Here is an 18,756-nt window from a genome sequence, read left to right on the forward strand (position 1 = left end):
GGGGGTTGGGGGGTTAGGGCTGTTTTCTCTTGCTCACACACTATCTAAACTCTGTGCCAAATGTAGTGTAACAGCCGGGCCGTCCCGTCTGCTCTGGTCTGATTCCATTAAACACTGAGCTGTCTACAATACATCACCCCGCCGCCTGCTGTGTCTTCATGTCTGGAACACCTGCACTTTACATTCATCTTATATACACTATATAATACGTGTGTGTGTGTGTGTGTGTGTGTGTGTGTGTGTGTGTGTGTGTGTGTGTGTGTGTGTGTGTGTGTGTGTGTGTGTGTGTGTGTGTTTATGTATTCACCTGTTTCCTAGGCTGTGTGTTTTCCACTTCCTGTCGATCATTGGATATCATTGGTCATCTGACCAGTTTCATTGGATTTCATTGGATCAAATCGACAGGAAGTGGAAAACACACAGCCTAGGAAACAGGTGAATACGTATATATATATATATCATCGCTATATACATAATATACACCTCTTATCTCCATATTTAAACGTTTTTGTGTTTTTTTGTAAATTAACGCCCTACTTGATCATACTACAGCGTCACACAAAAGCATCACAAGTAGCAGATCCACAAGCTCAAAATGCAGCGCGTTTTGAGCTTGTAGATCTGCTACTTTTGCTATTTTTGAATTTGAATCCTGAAAAGTAACAGTTTTGGACATATTTCCACCGACAGAGATGATATATATATTTAAACATATATTTCAAAGCAGTGCGTCCAGTCTGGTCAAGCATCTATACAAATTGACCAAAATCATCATGACATCACCACAGCCAAAACATTTATTTCCGGGTAGATAACGCCTGCACCATTGCATTGGAGCAGTATTTAATTCATTAACCTTATTATTTCTGGAAGAGCACACACACACACACACACACACATATATATATATATATATATATATATATATATATATATATATATATATATATATATATATATATATATATATATATATATATATATATATATATATATATATATATATATATATATATATATATATACAGTGGTGGAAAGTAACTAAGTACATTTACTTAAGTACTGTACTTAAGTACAATTTTGAGGTATTTGTACTTTACTTTATTTCTAATTTCCAATTCTTTTACTTCTACTCCACTACATCTCAGAGGCAAATATTGTACTTTTACTCCACTACAATTATTTGAAAACTTACTTACTAGTTACTAGTTACTTTTCAGATATAAATTATAATATTATAAAACCTACATTAACCACTTTAGCCCTATTTTATACCTAGGCTATTTGAAAATAGCCGATCTACAAGCTCACAACGCGTCGCATCGCGACGCGTTGTGAGTTTGTAGATCTGCTATTTTCAAACGATTTAGTACTTTTACTTTTGGTACTTTAAGTACATTTTGATACAAATACTTTTGTACTTTTACTCAAGTAAATTTTGAATTCGGGACTTTTACTTATAACAGAGTACTTCTACATTAATGTGAGTACTTTTTCCACCGCTGTGTGTATATGTATATATATATATATATATATATATATATATACATACATACACACACATATATATCCACTAAACTATGTTCTATACTATGTACAGACTGTTACAGTAGGTATACATACATCAAAAGATATATCTTAAAATGTCCCTGCAGTCAGATAGGGGTGAGACTCTCACCCCTATCTGATCTCTCACCGTGAGAGAGATCAGAAAGTGCGTGTGTTATATATGCTATGTGTTGCAACACATAGCATATAACACACGCGCCTTCTGATTTCTTCACGATGTCTTTCTTGAGAGTGACGTTTCTCCCGGCCAGCTGACCTATCACAGTGCTGGGTTACTGATGGAGGCCTGGTGCGTGCGTCTGTGCTCTGCGCGTCAAGGAGCTGGCAGAGCATGAGGAGAGAAAAGAGTTGTTTAGAGTCTCTCTGATTCAAGATCATTACCTTCATTCACCAGGATACTAGTCTACCCAGTCTAACTGTCTACCGCTGGAGGAGTGCTGCTGTTCCGCGGCGAACATCGGGTTGTTTCCTTGCGACACCTGCTGTCTGTCTGCTGGTCATCAGATTCACACCTGTCTGTCTGTGCAGGCGCGCCTGAGAGAGTTTTATACTGAATTAAGTTGTGCACTGTCTATCACTATGACAGCAGACAATGGATGTAGTAAAAGAACAGCAGACAAGGAGAAACAAAGGTATGGCAATACTGCAATAGTATGATTTATATGATACATTTATTTAAATCAGAGGTTAAAATATTTCGGGGAGGAAAGGAAAGGAAAGTTGATGTCCCTCCCGACACGTGTGTCCTCCTCTCGCAGTGGTGGAAAAAGTAGGCTATACTCACATTTTTTACTTTAAAATAAAAGTATCAATACTGCAGTGTAGAAATAGCCTACTGTTACAAGTAAAAGTACAAAGTTATTGGCATCAAAATGTAATAATAATCAAAATCTACAAAGTAAGTTTTCATATAATTGTATTGGAGTAAAAGTACGATATTTTCCTCTGAGATGTGTAGTGGGGTAGAAGTAAAAGTAAATACTTTTAAATACTGAAGAAAGTAGCCTAAAAATACCTCAAAATTGTACTCAAGTACTACAGTACTTGAGTACATGTACTTAGTTACTTTACACCACTGTTCATATGTCACTTTATTATTTTCCAACTTACGTCGTGGAATATATAGGGTTACATGTAATACCTAAATTAGATATTGAATCACTGAATTTAATTCATAATGTAGGCTAATTACTCCATTTCTGTCTGCTTTATGGACACTTTCTAAGTGTCTTTATTATTAGCAGTACTAGCCTAATATTAAGCTACATAGTAGCTTATTATAGTAGAATTGGCTATCAAACAATCATTTATTTTATGATGATGATGATGATAATAGATATGGCTGCAAGTCTAATAGGAAGCATTACTATACAAATATAGAACATGTGTGTTTTTTTTCTTGGTTTCTGTCTGTCTGTCTCTGTCTGTTTTTGTGTGTTGTGGGTTGTGTGTGTTTTTAGTCTTCCACTCCCTCCTGCTGTGACTGACTGACAGTGTGTGTGTGAGTTATTGTTGTCCTATAGTCTAGTCTTAAAGATAAAGAAAACTTTACTGTCCATTAAATTCAACATAAAATGGAGATTTGCCTTTGGCACACATGGCAGCCAGTAGCCTATACAAACAATAGAAACATAACTAATACATAGAATACACAAATGCAATAAAAACAGTGATCATGGGCTGTCTTGTCCTACTGTATATTTTTCTCTTGTCTCATTCCTTTCTCTTTTCTCGGACTGCGCTCCGGCCTCCGGGAAAGTGTAATAACTGGATGGGGGGCATACTACAAATTCCGTACCTATATGAACCTATGCAGTGATGGAAGAAGTATACTCACATGTTTTACATAAGTAAAAGTATCAATACTGCAATGTAGAAATACTCTGTAAAGTAAATAGTAAGTAAAATTCCAGTATTCAAAATGCACTTGAGTAAAAGAACAAAAGTATTGGCATCAAAATATACTTAAAGTACCAAAAGTAAAAGTACTCATTGTGCAGAATGTCCCATTTCACAAGTTCAAAATGTATACAAATCTTTTGAAAATAGGTGATCTACAAGCTCACAATGCGCTTGTGGATCGCCTATTTTCAAATGGCCTGAAATATATATGGGGCTGAAGTGGTTAATGTGTTTTGTGATAATAATCTAAATCTGCAAAGTAACTAGTAACTAAATCTGTCAAATAATTGTAGTGGAGTAAAAAGTACAATATTTGCCTGTATGTGGAGTAAAAGTAAAAGTATTGAAAAATTTGGAAATACTGAAGAAAGTAAAAAAAATACCTTGAAATTGTACTTATACTGTAAGTGCAGTACTTGAGTACATGTACTTATTTAATTTCCACCACTGAACCTATATGAACCTATCTCTTTCCAATGCAGGGCTGTGAGTCGTGAAGCAGCGAGGATAAGGCGTAAAGCAGAGTCTGACGTGTTAGACGACCTGTCCCGTCTCCTGCCTCTCCCATTGGCTGTCCGGGCTCACCTGGACAAACCCTCCATCATCCGCCTCACCATCAGCTACATGCAAACACGCTCACTGCTCTCAGGTAGGCTCGCAGGTAGGCCTGTCAATGGCCCCCAAATTATTAGGGGCACCTTGACATGAACATGTTTGATGAATTTGGGCCAAATTCATACACATTAAATACTTTCAACCTGCTATCCCTATTTTGGGAATGTAAATATAGGCAAATACACCCCCCCTCCCATCGGAACTTTCCATAGTAATTAGGCCAATTAACTATTCGTCGTATGACGAACTATAAGTGGTTAAACCACAGACCCTCATTTGAATATATTTTGTGCCAGGGACCCCTATAAGAGAAGGCTTTAGTTCTTAAATTATATTTAGTACAGAATTCTACAACTGTCTATGTACCAGTATTAATTTAGTTGATTAAGACTAAGATTTTTATATTTAGTCGACTAAGACTAGCTAAGACTACACAATTCCAGATGACTAAAATAGGACTAAAACAAAAGGGTGTGTTATTCAAAAGACTAAGACTAAGACTAAATCAGAATTTGCTGTCAAAATTTACACTGCGTGGAGAAATAACAGTGGAGATATAGTGAACATCTGGATATAGTACATTGACTACTTTCTGTCATTGGGCTGCCTTGTATTTTTATTTATTTTTAGTTTATTTATTTATTTTTTGTTTCTTTTATTTCTACATTGCCGTATTGATACTTTTACTAACCTATACGTTGTTATACCTTTCAATCCGGGAGCCACCTCTGTGTCTCATTAGTTAGTTTTTCATAAATTTTTTGAGTAAGAATTTGAACGTTTTCAGAAAACTGAGGTTTTAGAAGACGTTTTTCAAATCGGCCTCAGGTCTAAATGGGTTACTGTAGGTAAAAAATGTGAATAATTTTTCCACCACTGGTTCCAGGTATCGGTGGAACACTGACACAGACACAAGACCACGCTGCAAAACACAGACCTCTGCTGGGGAGAGGGGAGGAAGGAGACAACCTGCAAGAAAGGTGGGAGGAGGAGGAGGAGGAGGAGGAGGAGGAGGAGGAGGAGGCAAAGGCGAAGAAGAGACGAGTAGAAGAGCAGGAGGAGAAGGAGGAGGCGAGAGGCCTGTGGGAGAGGGAGGAGACAGACATTTACCTGAGGGTGCTGGAAGGCTTTGTCCTGGCTGTGTCCCCTGATGGAGACATGATCTGCATGTCTGCCAACGTCACCAAGTACCTGGGGCTGACTCAAGTACGCACACGCACGCACGCACGCACGCACGCACGCACGCACGCACGCACGCACGCACGCACGCACGCACGCACGCACGCACGCACGCACGCACGCACGCACGCACGCACGCACACACACACACACACACAGTGGTGGAAAAATTATTCACATGTTTTACGTAAGTAAAAGTATCAATGCTCCAATGTAGAAATGTAAAATGTAAAAGTCCAGAATTCAAAGTTTTCTTGATTAAAAGTACAAAAAGTATTGGTATCAAAATGTACTTGAAGTACCAAAAGTAGAAAGTATACTCATTATGCAGAATGTCCCATTTCACAAGTTTTGAAATGTGTAAAATGTATACGATTATTTTGAAAATAGCAGATCTACAAGCTCACAACGCGCTTGTAGATCGGCTATTTTCAAATAGTCAAAGTAGTGGTTGAAGTGGTTAATGTATGTCTTGTAATAAATAATCAAAATCGACAAAGTAACTAGTAACTAAATAATTGTAGTGGTGTAAAAGCACAATATTGTTGTCTGAGATGTAGTGGAGTAGAAGTATAGAAAACTGGAAATACAAAAAAATAATACCTTAGGTGCAGTACTTGAGTAAATGTACTTAGTTACTTTACACCACTGCACACTCACACACACACACATACAGACAGGCATGCACACACACACACGCACACGCACACACACACACACACACACACACACACACACACACACACACACACACACACACACACACACACACACACACACACACACACACACGTTTGAATTATTTAGCTGACACTATCCTACTCTAAATCTACTGCCAAATCTCTGTCCGGCTTATGTCGTTCACACATCTCGAGAACTGTCCGAATGACCGACTTCACCAGACGCATGTACATATAAATAATTTATACACTCCATATGTTCCTACACAGGCTGAGTTGATGGGGCACAATATCTATGAGTTCACCCACCCCTGTGACCATGACGAGATCAAAACCAACCTCCGTCTGACGGCTGGTCAGTGTGCTGGTGAGTTTTTCCTGTTGTGTGTGAGGGTCCATGTCTCGGCCCCATACTGCAGAACTGTATTTGATGACTATATTCTCAGTATAACTCCTGCGTGGGATGTGAACTAACAGTGTGTGGATTGTTGAATCAATGCAGTGTGGGGGCGTTGAGCAGTGGGAAAGTAACCGGAAGCCTTACTTGAGTACAGATATCTTAGCAGAAAATGACTCTGGTAAAAGTGAAAGCCCATTAGAATACATACCACTCCAGTAAAAGTCCTATGATAACCGACATGGTGAGAGAGTCTTGCCACTCATGGCCACTTCGGTGGTTGTTCTGTAACTAAGTTTGGTCCTGTGATAGAGAACTGTGGGGAGAACTCTGTCTGGGTTTTGAATTTGGAATAGGACGGGCTCTTTTACCATCCAATTTGTTTTCCGAGCCCTCTCAAAGGTCACCCATATATGTCTTAAAACTGTGCTCCAGGTGAGGCTCGAACTCACAACCTCGGCATTGCTCAGCAGGCTACTGTCTTATAAGTACCGCGCGCTAACCGATTGCGCCACTGGAGCTTCGGCTATGAATAGGAACTGAATATTTTAATACTGTACTTTAAATGCTGTTATACTACTCCTGTATAATACTATCTGATTTTAACTGTAGCTAACCCCTTAAACCCTCTATATACTTAGCTGATCGGGGTCCCCCAGGGCTTTATATTTGTTCCACGTCTTTTCCCCTCTACACACATCTCTTCGTTGTGATCGCAAGCTCACAACGCTTTGCGTAGCAGCATGTTGTGAGCTTGTAGATCCGTTAGTTGTTTACAGAACGTTATCGTTCATCAGCGTGGATGTTCACATCATTATCATTATAGTTATCTTTATATAGTTATCTTTAATGTTATATAATGTTATGCAGGTTGTTATGCAGGCTGTAATGTTATGCAGGTTGAAAGTGGAGTTGATATTTTACAGGAGGAACTGGCATTTTTTTAATAATGGGATTGTCTGTGTGGGTAAAGTGAATGTGAAACCTTCCTTTTCATTCAGTAATGTTGAGCTGCCCTTGAGCAAAGGCACTGCTCCAGAGGAGATGCTCAAACAAAGAGCAACAGAAGCCGACTCTGTACTGTTGCGAGTGTGCATGTGAAGTGTGCATGTGAGTGCGTGCGAGAAGTGTGCATGTGAAGTTTGCGCGTGAAGTGTGCATGTGAATTTGCATGTGAGTGCGCTCGTGAAGTGTGCATGTGAAGTGTGCATACATGCGAGTGCGTGCGTGAAGTGTGCATGTGAGTGTGCATGTGAGTGTACATGTGAGCGTGAAGGCGGCTGTTGACGACTTAACCACTTAAACCCCAGCATCTGTATTGTGGGTAAAGCTTTTGTTGAAAATAGCAGATCTACAATTAAGCTCGCAACGGGACACCGCGTTGTGAGCTTGCAAAAGCTTCCCACAATAACAGGAAACAGACAATATACTAGTATAGAGCCCTGAGGGACTCCACTCAACCATATAGGGATTTAAGTGCCTGATTTTAACAGCCCTGTTATATACTCTGTCATGCGACAGTGTCACATGAAAATAGCCAATCTACCTACAATCAATTGTAGATCTGCTGCTTTTGCTATTCTAATCTACTCTTTTACGTGTTTTATTTTCTTTTTCTAAATGTTTTGACAATAATGACATGGCCAAAATAGGAGACGCCAGGTTGAAAGTGGTTGTAAAGACCATCAGGGCTCAGCTGTTATAAAATGCACTCCACTCCCCTTCTTATATTTAGTGTAAAAATTACAGATTGTTGTTGAACCAAATCTACCTCCCTGTTGGGTTTATAGGAGATCACTGTGTGGGGTCTGAGAGGACCTTCATCATGAGGATGAAGAGTACCATCACACACAGAGGAAGAGCCACCAACCTCAAGTCAGCAACTTGGAAGGTGAGACTGTCACCGTTCTGCTGGTCCTTCAGTTAAATCGATCGACAGACAGACAGACAGACAGACAGACAGACAGACAGACAGACAGACAGACAGACAGACAGACAGACAGACAGACAGACAGACAGACAGACAGACAGACAGACAGACAGACAGACAGACAGACAGACAGACAGACAGACAGACAGACAGACAGACAGACAGACAGACACACACACACAGGCCTTTCCTCTTTGTTCGGTTATCAAGTGTATCAAGCTCATTTTAATTTACTGTTGATTATCTCTTAACTTTCTTGTAAGCTTACTTGTGTAGTTCTTTAGAATTACATTGTTTATTATTACTTGACAGTCCTTTTCCAAACCATCACTCCTGGGACTATTTCTCGGCACTTCCCTTGTTTGCGGGCTTCCCTAATTCTGCAAACTGTGACCTTTGTCGACTGCCGACTCCACCCCTGACACACACACACACACACACACACTCACACACCTGCAGTCACCAATTCAGCATCATTTACTAAGAAGTGACACTAAAAACCAAAACCCTGTCACTTCCTGAATGTCACGCCTGAAACGGTACCCTGTAAATGACACTGTTTGTTTGTTTGTTCGCTGCTGCTGTTGCGTTGTCATTCAGGTGGTTCACACTGTCACTGTGTCCCAATGCCTGTGGTTCTCAACCTGTGGGCTTGGGCCCACTGGTGGGACCGTGAGGATATTGTAAGCGGGCCCCCAATAATTGACAAAACACAAATATATACTGTATATACTTTTTGAAAATATTTGTATTGTAGATAATGATGCATATAATCAGTTTGACCCATCCAAGCCATCTTATTTTTCCTTTTAACTTGTAATTGACACTTCTGTAGCGGCATAAAGACAAAACAATCTAACAAACAAACATAGAAAACCAAAGAACAAAACTCTAATATTTTAATGATAAAATAAAAGAATGGTGTAAAAAATCATGGTGTTTTCTACATCATACAGTATAATGATCGTATTCTTGCTCTGAAAATGCACGAGGCCCACCCATCTGACCACTAAAGTGTTAAGTGGTAAGATGGGTGGGCCGCGAACAATTCTCGAGATTTTCAACTGGGCCCCGATCCAGAGAAGGTTGAGAGCCACTGTCCTGATATGCGATAGTGATGGGTCGTTCATGATGATCGATTCGTTCATAAGAACTAGTTCTTTGAACGTGAACGAATCATTTGAACGAATCATTGCCGAAATCGTTCGTTCACTGAAATGAAACGTGAACGTTTTTTTCCCACCACTATTAATGGGATGTGTTGTCCATGCAGGTGTTTCTCTGCCGGGGCCGTGTGAAAGTGTGCATGGCACCCTGCCCCGCCCCCTCCTGCCTGTTGGTCACATGCCAGTCTCTGCCAGTGTCTCACACCCTGCTGGGCACGCACACCTTCACCAGCCAGCACAGCATGGACATGAGGTTCACCCACTGTGACCAGAGGTGATGTGGTGTCACACACACACGCACACACACACACGCACACACGCACGCACACACACACACGCACACACACACACACACACACACACACACAGGTGGAGTAACACGGTGATTATGTGTTAATGTGTGTTGCAGGGTGACAGCTCTGCTAGGTTACAGCCCCGGAGAGCTGCAGGGTCGCTCAGTGTATGAACTCTGTCACGCACTAGACACGACCTGTCTGACCAAGAACCATTTGAACTGTGAGTACCGAGTGCACGCGTATAACGGATATGCACCGCGCACGCACGCACACGCACGCATACACACACACACACACACACACACACACACACACACACACACACACACACACACACACACACACACACACACACACACACACGCACGCACACACACACACACACACACACACACACACACACACACACACACACACACACAGTATACAGTTCTGTGTACCGTAAGTGTATACCACACAATTCCCACACATGCTCAAAACACCAGAACAGACAGACTCTCATACCACATGTCTCTTAGCAGAGCGCTCTTTCTCTTTCTCTCTCTCCTTTTTCTCTGTCTTTGCCTATCTCTCTATCTCTACTCCCTCTATCTCTATCTCTATCACTATTTCTACAAGGTCACTGCCCGACAGTGACGATATGTTATGTGTTTTTATTAACGGTTTCTCTCTCTCTCTCTCTCTCTCTCTGTCTCTCTCTCTCCTCAGTGTGTTCTAAGAATCAGTCAGTGACAGGTGTGTACAGGATGCTGGTGAAGGGCGGAGGCTACGTCTGGGTGGAGAGTCACAGCGCCGTTCTCCCCAGGGTGCGTGCATCCAGGACCACCCTCGGCCCCGCTCCGCCTCTCTGCATCCTCTGTGTTACCTACGTCCTCAGGTAATTCTTTTTAAAGAAGTGGTGCCATGGTTTTGTACTTTTTCTGTTTTTCATGTGTCTATGAGGTTGATAGAACTTCATTAAGTCCCCTGGTGGTGTTTTTATGGTGTTTTATGTCTTCTCTGACTATTTTGAGTTTTTACCTGGAGTCTGAAACCTTGAGGGTCAAACGTGCCAATAGAAAAACAGCGCTTTAGTGACATAGTAAAAATATACCCTCCCCCTCATTATCATAACACAACAGGTGTGGGCATGAGGAGGAGGAGGGACTAGGACAGGTGGGTGGTGCTAAGGTGGTGGAGGAGGTGCTAAGGTGAGAACCAGGTATACTTAATTAACTGGAGGCGTGTCCACATAAAAACATAATTTTAACAATTTCTGTACACTTTTTTGAAAACAATCTTCCTCCTAGTATAACCATAATACCTGATGATTATGTTTTAGGGGGGGGAAAAATCACTGAAAATCACGGCACCCCCTCTTTAACTAAACTATTCACGCTGGTTATTATCTGTCTGTGTGTGGTATGGTTACCATTGCCGCTGCCATAGCTGTCTGTCTGCATCTACCGCGAGGGTCCCATGTACGTCATCACACCCTGTGTGCCAGTGAGGTACTGACGGCTGCCAGGGGAATTCTGCAGTACAGGTCTGTGGTCCTATAGGACTCACAATGACCCCTATAGTCGCACCATCTAGTGAATAAATGCTATTTTTAAATAGATTATAACTGACTCCCTCCCTACTGGTATGCAAGTTGGCGTCGACAGCCCACTTTTGGATCCAAATCTCTTTGGCTATTTTCACAGATTTTTTCCCTATTATGACATATGCCCATAATAGGGACCAGCTCAGTGGCCTTGTGATTAGAGCGTCCATCCTGAGATTGGGAGGTTGGGCCTCAATTCAGGGTCATTACCACAGACTATAAAAATGGGACCCCATGCCTTGGCACTCAGCATCAAGGGTTGGATTGGGGGTATGTCCCTGCGACATACTAGTGTCATGTCCAGGGGTGTAACTTGTAGATCATGGCTGGGAGATGTACTTTTACATCAAGCCGCCTCACGCTACAGAAACAGGAGATAGGCTCCTGACCTATCGGCCACATGGCTCGGCAAGGCTACTTACGACAGGCTAATAGGGACGCTATAATCCTCGTGGATAAGCGCTGACATGACTCATGAAGCTCGATTGGGGAATTTGTATTAGAGCGCTGATGCATCTTTGACTGTCACCAGACTGAGGAGTTTGCCGAGGCGTTATGTAGCAACAGCCTGGAAATGGACCATGCCAGTGTGTAGTAATCAAAACCGGCTCATTTGATTATAGCCATCAGCAGTTTGTTGTTCTTTCGTCCATGTTGGACGCAGCCCAGCCTGCCACACTGGAGTCGACTGAGCGTTGCCACTGGGCTGAAACGTTTCTTTCAATTACGCTACGTCTGGAAATCAGACAATTCATCAACGGCAAATTTAAAATAGACTCACAAGTACAGTGTATCACTTCCTGTTTAGTTCTAGACCTGGCTGAAATCAATAGCTTAAGACGACCGTTATCCGTCATGTTCTCTGTGTTGTGACCAAATACTATGACAGAATTCTTGACTTCCAGCATTGGGAGCACAAACACACACATGCACACACAGACAGAAGGTAATCTGGTTTACACAATTTGTCCAATACGGATCACAACCTTAAATGTGTTTGACGTCCCTGCACTAAAGAGTCTAGTCTGTACATGCACATTTGGAGAAGACACTTTTAGGTGTCTTTATTACTACTATTATTAGTAGTAGTGGTCAGTTTCCTTTTATAATGTGTCATAATGCTCTTAATATTTTGTGTAAAGCACTTTGAATTGCCTTGTTGTTGAAATGTAGTATTAGCCGTTATTTTATGATAATGATGATGATTAGTATTATCATATGAATTGTCACTGTTAGGCAGAAACATTGTACTGTATGCCCAAAACTGTTACTTTTCAGGAAATGGAGAAAAGCAACCTCTGTTCCAATGGATCCAATACAAAGAACAAATCTTCAAAACTCAGGCTCACAGCATGTCGCATTGTAACGGGCTTTAAGCTTGTAGATATAATGTTGTATATATACTGTATATAATATAATAACATAAAAATACAATATATAATATGGAGATACAAGGCTTCTGCCCGACAGTGACAATTATGTTATGTGTATTTTTTACCTCATGTAATTCCTTGGTCTCTCTCTCTGTCTCTCTGTCTCTCTGTCTCTCTGTCTCTCTCTCTCTCTCTGTTATAGTGGAGTGGAGGAGCCGTCCTTACAGTTGTCGTTGGACCAGACTGTTTGTAGACGTGTGAACTCAAAATATTCTATTTAAGACCCATATGTTCTATCTCTCTATGATTATTTTTTATTTTTTCCACTAGCATACATTATTAAAATAATTATTCTACTTTTTGCCCTTTTGCATTTTTATGTCATGTTCAGTTTGTTATGGCAGCATTACACACAACGTAATCTATCTACAGTATGCTAAAGGGACTTTCACACTGTTAACATACTGCACAGTCAACATTTTCCTGATGTTTGCAGAAAAACTAAATATACAGTGTGTCTGTGGGTTCTATAAATATTGAACCAATGAAAGTATTAACAACAGCAGGTAACTATAATAATATCTACATTGGATCCATTTGAACACAGTTTTCCCATTTCCTGAAAAGTATACAGTAAGCCATGATACATTTTAAGATGAATATAAAACAAAACCATGAAACCACTCTTCTGCATGCCAAAACGAGGTTGGTGAGACGAGCTACTGTATATAAAAAAAAGTATGTGTCAGTTATTCAAAAATATTTCACAGCAGCCAGAGATGGCTCAACATTACAGAAGAAACAGGTTGTTGTCTCATCTGTGGCTGAAAGACAGTTAAGTTAGTGTACGGAGGGTATGTGTGTGTGTGTGTGTGTGTGTGTGTGTGTGTGTTCAACCTATTCCTGACCCCTTTGGTCCTGACCTCACTTCCTGCTGGGGTTTCCTGCTGGGTCACCTGACGCGTGGGGAGACATGGTGTGATCGCCAAACATGGATACAAACACACACACACACACACACACACACACACACACACACACACACACACACACACACACACACACACACGCACACACACACACACACACACACACACACACACACACACACACACACACACACACACACACACACACACACACACACACACACACACACACACACACACACTCACACACACCGTGGGTAATGAGGTGATGTGAGCAGACACCAACGAGCCAAGACCACAGCTTCCTGAATAGACACTCGATAGGAACGTTTCTCGTGGGAACTTTGTCAACTTTTTACCTCTCAGCCTCATCTTCTCCTTTCACTTTCTCTCTCGCTGTCTATGTCTGTGTCTCTCTCACTGTCTGTCTGTTTGTCGCTCTCTCTCGTGCGCGTGTGAGAGAGAGAGAGAGAGAGAGAGAGAGAGAGAGAGAGAGAGAGAGAGAGAGAGAGAGAGAGAGACACACGCACGCACACGCACACGCACACACACAGACAGACACAGGTTGGACACAGGTTGTTTGTCCAACCTAACCCTAACTTTAACCACCACGCCTATACTATAGCCCTAAGTTAGGGCTAGGCGTTAGGCTGGAGTATTTCCAATTTTCAATACTTTTACTTCTACTCCACTACATCTCAGAGGCAAATATTGTACTTTTACTCCACTACAATTATTTGAAAACTTTAGTTACTAGTTACTTTGCAGATATAAATGATTATATTATAAAACACACATCAACCACTTTAGCCCTATTTTATACATGGGCTATTTGAAAATAGCCAATCTAAATGCTCACAATGCGTCGCATTGTTACGTGTTATGAGCTTGTAGATCTGCTATTTTCAAACATTTTAGTACTTTTACTTTTGGTACTTTAAGTACATTTTGATGCCAATACTTTCGTAGTTTTAAATCAAGTAACATTTTGAACACAGGCCTTTTACTTGTAACAGAGTATTTTTTATAGTGTCGTATTGCTACTTTTACTTAAGTAAAATATCTGAGTACTTCTCTTCCACCACCTGGTGTGTGTGTGTGTGTGTGTGTGTGTGTGTGTGTGTGTGTGTGTGTGTGTGTGTGTGTGTGTGTGTGTGTGTGTGTGTGTGTGTGTGTGTGTGTGTGTGTGTGTGTGTGTGTGTGTGTGTGTGTGTGTGTGTGTGTGTGTGTGTGTGTGTGTGTGTCTGAATCTTTTGTTACTTGTGACCCTGATTATAGAAATTGAGTCACCATAACAAGATTAAAGATTTTTATTGATACATCCCAGCAAGAAAAATATGTAATAGAAAGAAAGCAGTAGAATAGCATTGATAATTTCCATCCTGAAAATTGTCCCCACAAGTTCAACGTTGACTAGTATTAATGTGGTGTAAAGTAACTAAGTACATTTGCTCAAGTACTGTACTTAAGTAAAATGTTGAGGTATTTTTACTCTACTGGAGCATTTCCAATTTTCAGTACTTTTACCTCTACTTTAACTCCACTACAATTATTTGAAAACTTTAGTTCCTTGTTACTTTGCAGATTTTGATTATTATTACAAAACATACATTAACTACTTCAACCCTATTTAAACTTTGGCTATTTTCAAAAGATTTTTATACATTTTAGACATATAATAACTTGTGAAACAGGACATTCTGCATAATGAGTACTTTAACTTTTGGTACTTTAAGTATATTTTAATGGTATAATAATTTTGTACTTTTTCTTTTACTTTAGTAAAAAATGTGAGTACTCTTTCCACCACTGATTGTGATACATAGACCACATGCAGACGCACACATGCACGCACACGTTGGTTTTGCAAACTTTTGGGGTCATTACGTTAAATTATTCACTCACTCTGCTTTTTCTGTTGAAGCAATACAAAAATTTAACTCAATACCATTAATATTAGAAAATCTACCGGCCTCACCCTTTTCAAGATAATCTTGAAACATTGGCTTAAAACCACATAATCACGCAGTCACCAATTATAGCTTTTTTTTGGTGTATTGTTCTTAAATATTGATGGAACTATCTTTTTATAGTGTATTCCTCTCACTGTCATATTGTTTATACTAATAATAATAATAATAATAATAATAATAATAATAATAATAATAATAACTAGAAAATGTGCTCCTCGGAGCACAAGTCTCCGCCAGCAGACCCGTGCTATTTTAATAGCACGGGTCGTCTTGGTAGAACGGGTCGTCTTGGTAGAATGCGCGTGGTTTTTGATGAGTATGAGTATGCTTTCTTAGCTTTGGCCTTCTGCGCCTTTGCTTGACCAACGTTAGGTGTTCTCAGAGGGAAACACACACGCACAGACGGGTGATTTGGACTTACTGAAGGTACTGTTCCAATCAAGTCTGATTGATCCTGTTTTACCTCACTTCAAAAAGTAGGGGCTTTTTGAAGTGACACACCTATTTATAGAATTTTATTTCGTCACGCGTCCCTATAGCCAATCAGAGGCATTGGTGTCAACAAATTGACACGTGTCACGTGGAGCTTGCCCAATGTTAGCTTGGCTAACAATGTTTGCTCACACACGGCGGGACGAAGCGAAAACATATTCTCCACCTTCGGCGGAGACAATAATAATAAGGGTAATAATAAGTGTAATAATAAGTGTAATAATAATAATAATAATAATAATAATAATAATAATAATAATGATAATAATAATAATGTATTTATTGGTATTGCACTTTTCATTCACAAGGAATCTCTGAGTGCTACATAGTTATGTATCAAAAATAGGAATTGAAAAAAACCCAAAAAGTTAACACATCCAAAATGTCAAATGGAGGACAAAGTACTCACATTTCCACTTTTTCATTGGCACACACCAATTGTTTAAGGGTGTGTGCCAATAAAAAAAGTGGTGAGTTCTTTGTAACCTAACCTGACTAACCCTTTTGGGGATTTTTTTTCAATTCCTATATTTGATATGTATACTGGATTTTGGGTCTAGCACTCTACTGAGAAGACCCATTTGATGTGCAACCTTTTCTTATTTTGCTACATAGTTATATTGCAGTTATGTGATCATACCCTCTGCCCAAGGAAAAACAATGCTTGTAGTTAACTTGAATGATGAATTTCTTGTACTGCATACAAGCTGAAGCATTTCACCTCTGAATCATTCCATTCTCTCCCTTGCATCAGTGCGTTCAGGGTGGAGAGACATGTAGGGAAGGCTGCCTGCGCCATCTAGTGGCAGACTGCTGTCAGTGCTCCTGCAGAAGGTGCATTTGCTGTAGCATGTGGAGGCCCTGAGTTGCATGGGAGTGAAGGGGGGGGGGGGTATTGTTTTTCTTTCAACAACTCTTAAATTTGAATTTTTTTGTGACTTTTGGTAAGATTATTGTATCTAGACACAGAAGTTAAATTAATGTTTTTGGTACTGTATGATATAGTAGTTATGAATGTGTACTGTACTGTACTGTGCACACTTTGACTTTGGTTTATGGTAGAAGTATAAGCGTGCAATATACAGAAGAAACGTTCGCATTCACCCACACACTCCTTATTTGTAAGAAGGTTCATTCATCTTGCTCAGTTTTCAGGTCACGTTTTTTCTTTTCTACAGTTTCATTGTGCAATGTCTATGTTATGTGCCTCTGACTCAGAAAAGAGGAACGCAGGCCCAGTGTTTGTTCCATGCACTCTTGAGCCAGCAGATCTGAGTTTGACTGTTAGCCCCCCTCCTAGATCTATTCCAACCATGGTGTAAAGTAACTAAGTACATTTACTCAAGTATACTGTACTTAAGTACAATTTTGACACATTCTGCATAATGAGTACTTTCTACTTTTGGTACTTTAAGTAAATTTTTATACCAATGCCTCTGTCTGTACTTTTACTCAAGTACAATTTGGAATTCCGGACTCTTACTTGTAACAGAGTATTTCTACATTGCAGTATTGATACTTTTACCTAAGTAAAATGTGAGTACTTTTTCCACCACTGATTCCAACCAACACCAGTGTCCTCCTGTTACAACTACACTGTATGGAGAGAGAGAGAGAGAGAGAGAGAGAGAGAGAGAGAGAGAGAGAGAGAGTGAGTATGGAGGAGAACATAGAATGCAAATAAGCACTTCTAGTCTTAGAGTTGATTCAGACCACTGTGATTTTATCTCCACAAAGTTCAAATGTAATTTAGAGCTTGTGCTTTGTGTCATGCGCCAAAAATAGCCAATCTAAGCTCACAAGTTGCATTCACGACTCAACTCGCTGAATATAGCCAATGTACGAGCTCACAATGTGTCGCAGCTGTGCTTCCCTGTGAGCTTGTAGATCATCTATTTTCAGTGCTTGACACTGTCATGCGTTTAAATTGGGCTTAAAACGGTTAAGTCTCTTCGTGGATCTTTGGTCTGAACTAGGCCTTTATACCCTTATACATCGGATTAGCTATAGCTATATTGTTACAGCTCTACTACATGCATATATTTTGTCTGACTGCGTGCAACAACAGCTCAGTTTGTAACACACAGCTAAAGCTTCTGGAACACAGCAGGCCCCGAATTCCACACACTCTGCCAGGGTCACCTTGACAACCACCAACACACAGCCAACCAGGAAGTGTCAGTGGAGCCAACTTTGGACTTTTTCACAATGTTTGTGACTCTGTGACTCTGTGTGTGTGTGTGTGTGTGTGTGTGTGTGTGTGTGTGTGTGTGTGTGTGTGTGTGTGTGTGTGTGTGTCGGTGTTGTAAAGTAACTAAGTACATTTACTCAAGTACTGTACTTAAGTACAATTTTGAGATATTCTTTACTTTACTGGAGTATTTCCAATTTTCAATACTTTTACTTCTACTCCACTACATCTCAGAGGCAAATATTGTACTTTTACTCCACTACAATTATTTGAAAACTTTAGTTACTAGTTACTTTGCAGATATAAATGATTATATTATAAAACACACATTAACCACTTTAGCCCTATTTTATACATGGGCTATTTGAAAATAGCCGATCTACAAGCTCACAATGCGTCGCATTGTTACGTGTTATGAGCTTGTAGATCTGCTATTTTCAAACATTTTAGTACTTTTACTTTTGGTACTTTATGTATAT

This window comes from Gymnoscopelus braueri (genome assembly GCF_963280865.1).
Source record: "Gymnoscopelus braueri genome assembly, chromosome: 17".
NCBI lineage: Eukaryota > Metazoa > Chordata > Actinopteri > Myctophiformes > Myctophidae > Gymnoscopelus > Gymnoscopelus braueri.